Source organism: Spinacia oleracea, chromosome 4 (assembly GCF_020520425.1).
Source record: "Spinacia oleracea cultivar Varoflay chromosome 4, BTI_SOV_V1, whole genome shotgun sequence".
Taxonomy (NCBI): domain Eukaryota; kingdom Viridiplantae; phylum Streptophyta; class Magnoliopsida; order Caryophyllales; family Amaranthaceae; genus Spinacia; species Spinacia oleracea.
In genome coordinates this window covers 132,783,504-132,794,309 of record NC_079490.1, presented here as the reverse complement: position 1 = coordinate 132,794,309, position 10,806 = coordinate 132,783,504, and the positions used below count along the sequence as shown (strand labels likewise).

The 10,806-nt window shown below is 33.5% G+C and overlaps 1 long non-coding RNA gene across 2 annotated transcripts; it reads left to right on the top strand.

The window, feature by feature from the left end:
• Positions 1-5,063: 5,063 nt before the first annotated feature.
• LOC130459762 (uncharacterized) lies at positions 5,064-7,498 on the top strand. 2 transcript variants are annotated; one of them, XR_008919358.1, is made up of 4 exons: positions 5,064-5,208; positions 5,336-5,559; positions 6,215-6,278; positions 7,275-7,498. It is a non-coding gene; the product is annotated as an uncharacterized lncRNA (long non-coding RNA). The 2 variants fall into 2 exon arrangements; XR_008919357.1 differs by having other exon boundaries at positions 5,078-5,559.
• Positions 7,499-10,806: the final 3,308 nt, after the last annotated feature.

Here is a 10,806-nt window from a genome sequence, read left to right as displayed (position 1 = left end):
TGTTTTCCGCTGCAAAACTCTGAATAAGCCGTTACGTTTTCACACGGGCGATAATGCCTTGATAATTTTCTACGTTTTATATTAAAAGATTATTTTAGAAAAGAGAGAATTGTCGGGGTGTTACAAAGTGGTATCTAGAAGCTAAGGTTTTACTTTAATAAATTTTTAGGCGCCTAACTATCTAGTTATTTAAAATAAATTTCTTAAAAATCGAGATTCTACGTATTATAGTGTTCAAAATTGGTACTTTTTTTTGGGGGGGGCAGGTCTCCTTTTATCTTGTTTGAAAGTATATAATATTTCTTATTTAAGTTCGAAATCAAATTATTTATTCGAATTAAATTGACTTTCGAAATTTTTATTCTTTTTCTTATTAATTATTATTCAAAAAAAAGGAGTACAATTTTTTTTAGAAGTTCAATTTTTTTTTTAAATTGTTTCAAGAGTTAGAATTCGTTATTTAAAAAAAAATATATATATATAAATCTTCTTCGAATTAATAACTTTATTTTCGAATTTATTCGCTACGCATTTCCTTAATTTATTTTACTTTATTTATTTTATATTTTTATTCTATGTTATAATTTTATTATATTATCGTCCTTTTAATTTGTTATTTAAACTATTTCAATGCTTTAGTTTATGAGAGATGGGTAGTATAAGAAGGGCATATAAGATAGAATTATATGTGCATTAGTAGCTAGTCAATGCTAGCATAAGAAATTGATTGTTATGTACGTGCGTATGCTAATTGTTTAATGTTACATTTAAATGTGCATAAAGAATTGTTTGCTTCCACCAAACTTATTGCATTATTGAACTTTGTTTATGATTTGGCTGGAAAATCGTTAGTGAGACCTTGAATTGTTTATTTCAGGAATAAAATGTTTCTTTCCAAGTATACCAACATAGGATCCTTCGAGAAACTTGATATAGAAACCCCTGATATTTACGTGAAGAAAATTGTGTTTGGATGTGAATATTATGCTAAAATTCAAGGGCAACCTATCTTAATGAGAAAGGATATCATAGCAGCCACTATCATTAATTGTTTACCTAACCAAAAATGCCATACCTAGAACTCAAATATAGGTTTAAAGACATGCATTCTGATGATGGAACACCAAAGTTGATTAAGTATGGGACTAGGGATGGTAGGTAGAGATATGACGTAGAGATCCTGACCACCATTATTGAGGTCGTAGAAAATGGGTTCAAGGAGGGTAGAAACTCATGGAGTCATGCTTGGGATGCAGTTATAGATGAACCTATTAGAGTTGTAAATATCTAGAGGGAAATGATGTAACCGTGGAGAATGAGAATGTAGTGGTTGAGGCAAATAACCCTAACCCAGTGGCCCATGAGCCTACCATTGAGATTCCTAGTGAGTCGGATGTGGAACCTAAAGGTGATGGTGAGGTGGCAAGTGAGTCTCATCAAGATAAAGACATGAAAGAAGACTCATACTCGGAAGAAGAATTCGACGAATATTGAAGATCTAGATCTTACTCCACAAGTTTCCAAGGAAAGAATAGGTAGGCAAGATGCCTTAAACATTTGAAGTTGTAATAGTTAGTTAGTTCTTTTATGTTTTAAAGAATAAGTGGCATATCAGCAACGGTTTAAAGTTAAAGCAATAAGAGTTTGAGTTATTCTTTATTCTCTTCAAGGATATAATAAGCCTTTATAGAGTTAGCAATAGAAGTTAAAGTATTCATTTCCAGTTTGAGAGTTTCGTTATTCAACAACAATAGTTTATGTTTGTGTCGTAGAACCTTTATGTTAATTTGAGGACAAGTGCGTTATTATGGTTTAGAAATTGTTATTAATATTGTTTTGAGGAATAAAAGTTTCTTTTAGGAAATACAAGTTTCTTTTGAGGAATTAAAGTTAAATATTTAATTATCCAAGTGGTCAATGATCAAAAGTTTATTTTGGGCACGCGAATGGGAATATTATTACTTATTTGTTGTGATTGAACTTCCATTCATTGGTTTTCAAATTGTATGTCCTTGATAGGGATATTTTCTTGAATGAGTGACGATGATTGCTCTATTATTGGTGTACATTCTTGAATAAGTGTTTGTTGATGCGATCTCTATGATCAAATCTAAATTTCTTTCGTAGAGGGGACATATGAGTTATGTATCGTAGAGTAATTAATTTTAGGTCGCACACTAGAATGTCAAGCAATAGTGAGTTAGTTGCTACTATTCGCCTTTTGGCGGGAAGACTGGCTGAAGAGAGAACTGAGCGTCCTGATTCTACTGGGGACATGTTTGAGAGACTAACCAAAGTTAAGCCACCATACTTTAAGAAGCAAACTGATCTTACTTTTTAGAGAACTAGGTTAGAGAGTTCGAGAAACTGTTTGGGGATTTGAATTGTCTTGAGAACATGAGAGTGGGTCAAGTTGTACTGTACTTGGAAGATGAAGCTGATTTATGGTGGAGAGAAAATGGGGTTAGACTTAGCGCTGTTGAGAGATTCAATTGGGATTCGTTTTTTTTACTGCCTTAAGGGAAAGTTTTACCCTACCTTTTATGAGAAAGCAAAAGGCACAAGAATTCATAAACCTTAGGATGGAATTGACTAAGTTTGTACAAGTCTAAGATAGACGTACTGTGAAATTCAGAAAGTAAATGTAAGGAACCATATTGGAAGATTGACCTCGTATAGATGTTTTGGGTAGTCCAAGAACCTTTGGTTATTTCTGTAATGCGAGTGAGGAAATTGATGAATAGGGAGCGTGAACTATTTTTCTGTAGGGTGCTAGATGGGAGTAAAGAAGTTGGAGTGAAAATCGAGGATGTTACCTTTGTGAATGGATTCATTGATGTGTTTCCGAGTGAAATTGCGAGTATGTCACCTGCTAAAGCCTTTGAGTTCATTATAGAATTAAATCCTGAAACGACACCTATATCCAAGGAACCTTATAGCATGACACCTCCTGAAATGAACTAATTAGGACACAGTTGTAAGAGTTGTTTGGTCAAGGAATATATTAGGCCTAGTGCATCACCGTGGGGAGCTCCTGTGTTGTTTGTTAAGGAGAAAGATAAGAGTATGGAACTATGCATCGATTTTAGGGAGCTAAACACCATCAATAACAAGTATCCCTTGCCTAGGATAGATGACATATTGGATCAATTGAATTGGGCGAGTGTGTTCTCGAAGACTGATTTGCGTTTGAAGTACCACCAATTGGGAATAGCTGATAAGGGTCTAAGACCTCATTAGGATTCGTCATTGTCATTATGGGTTTTAGAGTAACGTCTTTTGGGTTAACCAATGCACCTGCATTAATTATAGATTTGATGAATGAGATTTTCTACGAATTCCGAATTAAGTTCGTTATGATGTTATTAATGATATCCCTATTTATGCAAGGAATGAGAAAGAGCATGACAAACACTTGAGGATTACTTGGAGACGCTTAGGAAGAATCTAGTTTTATTAAATGAAGTATACAAATCTTGAAGTCATATGTGTATAAGTGACACCGACAGAAAAGTGAAGGACTAAATTGATTGAGAACTATGTTACGTAAGGGAATAAATTTAAGAGAAGATTTGAGTGGTCCAGGATCGTTGGAAATCATTGTTGGCTGGAAAAGATGAAAAGAAATACATGAATTGGTGCAAGAGCTAAGAGTTAAGCCCAAAAGTTATACACCCATGAAAAGTGTAATGAGGTTCGGTATCAAGGAAAAGTTGAACAGAAGGAGTTTCTGTAGATCATGCTAAGATTCAAGCTGTGAGTGAGTGACCTACTCCAAAAAACGTGTCCGATACTTGAAGTTTTATAGGCCTAGATGACCATTATAGGAGGTTGTGAAAGACTTTTGGAAGAAAGCAAAACCAATGACCAACTTGTTGAAAAAGGAATCGAAATTCAAGTGAAGTGAGAAATGTGAGGAAGCTTTCTAGATTTAGCTGTTGTCGCGTCAATTTAAACCTTATAAGGCTAATTACCAAACCCATGACCTAGAGTTAGCTGTTATGGTGTTATCTACGAATATTTGGAGACATTACCTTTATAGGGCAACATATAAGATCCTTACCGAGAACAAAAGTCTGAAATTTTGGCAATAAGGTCCAGTTGAATCTTGGGGACAACATTGAAAATGAATATTTCTTTCCACCCTGCAACCGATAGACAGATTGAGATTACTAACGGAATTTATGTTGAAAACCTGTGTTATTGACTCTAAGGGTAATTGGGAAAGCCACCCAGGTTCGATTGAATTTTCGTGCATCAATAGTTACCATGCAAGCATTACGATGTCACATGTTGAGGCATTGTATGGAAAGAATTATAGAAGTCTTACTTGTTGGAATGAGTTTAGTGAGAATATTGTATTGAGGACATAATTCGTTGAGGAAGAAATACCCAAAGTTATTCCCTGAGATGAGTTACGAGGGCGTAACTCGTTTTCTTTAAGAGGGTTAGAATGCGATATAAATTCGCGCTTTTTACCTATTTTTATGGTATTTTATGCATTTTATGCTCATTTTTAGCAACTTAAACATGTTGGTGCAAAGTAAATAAATTCTCCGCATAAGAAAAAGGTGTTCTTGAGTAACACAAACATCTTTGAGTTGGCAAATGAGTGCACAAGAGTGTCACAAAGTACTTCTACAGTAAGAATAAGTTGAAAACTTTTGAAAAATGTGTGAATTTTCGTGTCAAGTTTCGGGACGAAACTTCTTTTAAGAGGGGTAGATTGTAATCCCCCGTAATTTTATACATTTTATTAATATATTTTAACGTATAAGTAATTATATTAAAATAGAATTTACGAATTTTGAAATAAATATTTAAGTAACGAATATTTATTTTTATACGTTTTAAATATTTCAACGATTTATGAAATTAAAATTATTTTAGAACTTTTTGTTGAAAAGAAATCGAATTACAAAAACCGTTTGAATTTGGAAAACAATCCTAATGGGTTTTGGATTCAAACACTTAAACTCAATCCTAGTTCTAGCCCAAAATGATAAAGCCCAAATAACAAAAACTCAAATTCTTTACTCCCTCCTCTTTCTATTTCACGTGAAAACCCAAAACCCAAAACCCCTTCCCTTCTCCTTCACTTTCACGTGAACCAGGACCCTCAACCCTCAACCTCATTGTTGCTTCCGCCACGCCGCCAAACCAGTCGTCGGAGACCACCGTTGTCCCTCACCGCAGCTTCAAACGCCGGTAACTCCTCCATCTCTTGCTTCATTGTTCTTGCTTCTCCTTCGTTCTTATTCTTATCCTCTTGGTTGTTTTTGTTGCTCTCTGCCGCCACCACCACTGCGCAACTGGTTGCGCCGCACCATCACAGCCACCGTGCACTGTTGCTGCACCGCCCAACTCGCCAACCAACGTTTTCCATCATCCTCTTTCTTGTTTCTTCATTTTCACGACAGCAGCCAAGCACGACTAAGTGCGACCACCGTAGTCACCACCACCAGGCTCCAGCCGCGTCGCCCGTTCCCCGCGACCACCGCCCTGTGCCGCGCCGCCTGTGCTCCGCCGGCCAGCCTCCTCTCTCCTCTTTAATTCTTGGTTATTTCTTAAACCCTAAGTAACTAATTATTTTAATTAAATATAGTTGTTAATTTAAATTATGTTCTTGATATTAAATTTATAATTTTTATGGTTTGAACATGATTTTCAGATTTGGGTTGAGATTATAAACGAATTAATTTTCAGTTTTTGATTAAAATATAAGTTAGGGTTTAATCATGTTTTATTAATTCGAATTATATTTTCTTGAATTAAAGTTATAGTTTTATGATTTAAATTATAGATTTCAGATTATACGAATTATATAATAAAGTTACTAATTTTCAGATTATATTATATTGGTTAAATTAGTGCTTTTAAGTAGTAAAGTGTGACTTTTGAGGTTTTAAAGGCTTTAAATCATAATAGAAAGATTATATATTATTAAAGTTATTATTTTTATGATTTTAAAGATGTCGAATATATTTTGAGTAAGCTTTTAATTATTTTAGATTGCTGTAAATTTAAAGTATGATGCTTTGAAAGTTTTCAACGAATTTCAATAATTAATATAATAATTATGATGCTAGGAAACCAAATATTCAAGTTTCGATATTGAAAAATGTTCTAATTATGTTTAGGAAGGGTTTGAAGCTCCCTAATGTTGTTGAAAATTCAATATGAATTGATATGAGTCTATATTGGTTGTTGTTAGGTGGAGAATTCTCCGTAGGCGACTTTTGAATTATTAAAGTGGTCTTGCAGTTTGTTTACACAAGGTACGTACATACCTGCGTGCTTGGAATGTGTGCTAATTGTTGAAATCATGTTGATATTATTGTTGAACTTGGTGATGTTGATATTATAGACAAACTTGGTTATATGGAATGTGCATGTTTAATACTGTTGGACAAACTTATTGAACTTATTTTGCACTATAAGAACTGTAACATGTTAGTATGGATGTTTGATACAAACATGTTGGTTGGGAACACTAGATTATTCTATATGATTGGGTTGGATCGATTGGTTGTTGTTCCCTTTCTATCTTTTCACTACTTTATAAGGGCGGAGGACCTTGTTTAGTAAGTTGAAACTCTATGCCCATATACAGGGTTGCTCATGGTTAAAGGAAAGGTTGGTTAAGTTGGAATGAGTCTTGATTTATGCTTTTATGATCACTTACTTAATTCCAAGATAAAAACAGTTGTGAACAAAGGTGAATTGTCTGTCTTATGTAATGGTTGAGTCATAACGGAATCTCAATTTGTAAATCATGTAAAGTGAAACTGAATAGCAATAGCTTTAGACTGTGCACGTCTGAAGTGACGGACAAACAGGAGTTGGGGTTCATGGTGGTAGCCCATGGCCTTTTCTGGGACCGGATTGATCACCGTGTCCTATTTTTATTTAAACGTTCCTCGATATCGCAGGTCACTGAGGTTACGGAGTCGCGCCCGTACCTCGTCTTCCTTAGTGAAGACTTCTGGATGGTCAACTCGGTCCATTGTCTATTTCAACTAAAATAATATTATTGCTAAAAGTCTAGCCTAGTCTAGTCTGGTCAAGTATGGTCGTCAAACTATCATGTTTTATCTGCCCTTGTTTGTGTTCATTAGTATCATGTTAGGGTTGCTCGTTTAATAGAATCATGTTAGGATTATTATTGATTTAGTATGTAGTACTCAGCTTTGCTGATTACGTGCTTTTGCTTGTGCATGTTGATCATGGCTATGCCTTATTGATCCTGTGATGACCCAATCTTTGGTGAGCAGTCTCTAAGGATCAATAAGCATTGTCCATCTGCAGGTTTGAAGATGTTGCATCATTGGGATCGGGAATAGAGAGCTTGTATTTAGTTTTGATTTGCTAAGTTGACTTGGGTTTGTTTAATTGGACTTTAAACTGGTCGTACTATTTATATTTCCTTATTTTTTTGTTTATTGGTTTTTGGGATTAAACCTGTAATCGATTATTTATAAACCTAAAATTAGTTTTATGTTTTCCGCTGCAAAACTCTGAATAAGCCGTTACGTTTTCACACGGGCGATAATGCCTTGATAATTTTCTACGTTTTATATTAAAAGATTATTTTAGAAAAGAGAGAATTGTCGGGGTGTTACATCAATTGACCTAGATCGGACATGTAATTAATATTTCCAAATTAAAGGTGAGAAATGGTAACATTGTATCCAACAATGGTACTTCGAGTAGTAAGATTAAAGAAGTAAGTTTCAGCCACGACATATCCACGAGCCATCCGAAAAACCCCGGTTCCGCCGACAACCGGAAACTCTCTCACCGGATTCATGATCAACTTCACACCTTCTTGAGAGGCTTCCCCTTACAAACCTTGAGCCCAACCAACAAGGTTCGAGTTCGGGTCAGGGCTAACGGTAAGTGGATCATCCGCCATAAATTAAACAGGCTTCCGAATCCCAAGGCTGAGTTGTTGTTGTCTCCTGTCGGTTGGGCAATCAACGCGACGGCCGGGGATTGCTCGTTCACGTCGTGGAAGTAGAATTGTAAGACGGTTTTACACTCGTGACTGCCATGGTGGAGAAGAAGAAAAATTGTAGAGGATGGAAACGATTGCAGAGGAGAACGAGAAATAGCAGAGAAAATACAAACTTTTCTATAAGGCGGTCTTACATAAAAGACCATATTGGTATCATATAAGTTAAGCAATCGAACCAATTAGTTAATCACTTGAATTAATTAGTTAAGCATTGAAGCCAATTAGTTAAGCAAATGAATTAATTAGTTAAGTAATTGAATCAATTAATTAAGCAATGTAACCAATTAGTTAAGAAATAGAACCAATTAGTAAAGCAACCAAAGTGGTCTTTTCGGTAAGGCGGTCTTACACAAAAGTTGCCGCAGAGAAAATGAGGAAGAAAGAGAAAGAAGGAAGATATAACGAAAAAGAGGGGAAAATAATAATTTACAACGGTTATAATGCCACGTGGGATGACTCACCGGCTAAATTAGGTTTATTACCGGTTAGGCCTAATAAAAGTATTTAGGGCTTAAAGGTGGGATTATTAAAAAATATCGCATAGGTAGGCTTAATTAAAGAAACCCGCCCAATGGTTGGATTAATATTTACAATTTTTCCTTTAAAAAAACAACATGAAAGAACAAACAATACAACGAGAAAGAACAAACAATACAAAAAGAAAGAATAAATAATTCAGGCACTTGTAAAAACTTAAAAGATCAATGAAGAATTTAATTTCATTATGAACATTATCCCAAATGATTATAATGAACAAACAAATAAATAAGAAGGAACAAACAATTCAACAGAAAATAACAAACAATATAAAAAAGAACATAAAATTCCAGAAGAAAGAACAAACAGTAAAACAACTATGAACAATTTTATGATGAATTTAAAAAAGCAACATGAAAGAACAAACAATACAAAAAGGAATAACAAACAATACAAAAAGAAATAACAAACAATACAGACGCTTGTAAAAACATAAAAGATCAATGCAGATCTTAATTTCACTATGAACATTAACCAGATGATTATAATGAACAAACAAATAAATAAGAAGAACAAACAATTCAACAAAAAAGATCATGCAATATAAAAAAGAACATAAAATTCCAGAAGAAAGAACAAACAGTAAAACAATTATGAACAATTTTATGATGAATTTAAAAAAGCAACATGAAAGAACAAACATTACAACGAGAATGAACAAACATTACAACGAGAAAGAACAAACAATACAAAAAGAAAGAACAAACAATAAGGCGCTTGTAAAAACATAAAAGATCAATGCAGATCTTAATTTCATTATGAACATTAACCAGATGATTATAATGAACAAACAAATAAATAAGAAAGAACAAAAAATTCAACGAAAAAGAACAAACAGTATAAAAAAAACATAAAATTCTAGAAGAACTTACAGCAAAACAATTATCGACAATATTATGATGAATTTAAAAAAGCACCATGAAAGAACAAACAGTACAACGACAAAGAACAAACAATACATGCGCTTGTAAAAACATAAAAGATCAATGAAGAGCTTAATTTCAGTATGAACATTAACAAGATGATTATAATGAATAAACAAATAAATAAGAAAGAACAAACAATTCAACAAAAAAAGAACATACAATATAAAAAAGAACATAAAATTCCAGAAGAAAGAACAAACAGTAAAACAATTATGAACAATTTTATGATGAATTTAAAAAAGCAACATGACAGAACAAACAATACAACAAGAACGAACAAACAATACAGACGGTTGTAAAAACATAAAAGATTAATGAAGAGCTTAATTTCATTATGAACATTAACCAGATGATTATTATGAACAAATAAATAAATAAAAAAGAACATACAATTCAACAAAAAAGAACATACAATATAAAAAAGAACATAAAATTCCAGACGAAAGAACAAACAATTATGAATAATTTTGTGATAAATTTAAAAATCAACACGAAAGAACAAACAATACAACAAGAACGAACAAACAATACAAAAAGACATTAGAAACAATACAAACGTTCTAAATCACATAAAAATTGATGTGCAAGAAAATGGAGAGAGAAAATGGAGATTCAACCAGAAAATTTCTAAATCACATAAAAATTGATGTGCGCACAAACGTAGAACATAAAAGGAAAAATCTACTGAGTTATCAAAGACATTCTTCTAATCAACATATAAATTCAATAAAAATTCACAAAAAATAAAAAAAATTAAAAGCAAAAAAAGTAGAAAAGAGAGAAGAAGTTTACAGCTAGTGGCAACGACATCATTCTCGTGAAGGATAAGGGCGGCGCAAACGCAAGTGGATTCTCCTATTGACATTGTTGATCGAGATTAGAAAAAAAAATCACATACAAATGAGGAAAGAGAAACTTTTAGGGAGAGAGAAAAAAAAATGAGGAGAGAGAAACTTTTGGGGAGAGAGAAAACAAAAATGAGAGTTTTATGATATTTGAAAAATTTATATGCAATGTTTTGTTAAAAAGAAAGCACGTGATATAGTTTTTTTTTTATAATAAATTCCAGCTGCGTGTCTTTTTTAGCGGGGGTACAACCAAGTTGGTTGTACACGCTTATAACAATTAGGGGTATAGAAAGGACATCGGTTTACTTTGTACCCATCGATTTAAATATTTGGGCTTGGGCAACAGACTAGCAGTAAATAATACGGAATATTCCTCTATTCCTCAAGAGATGTACTCCAGGAGATGAAGTCAATTTAGTAATTGCATTTTGATGTCCTCCTACAAATTAGTTTATTATACCCTCGGTCACAAAGTCAC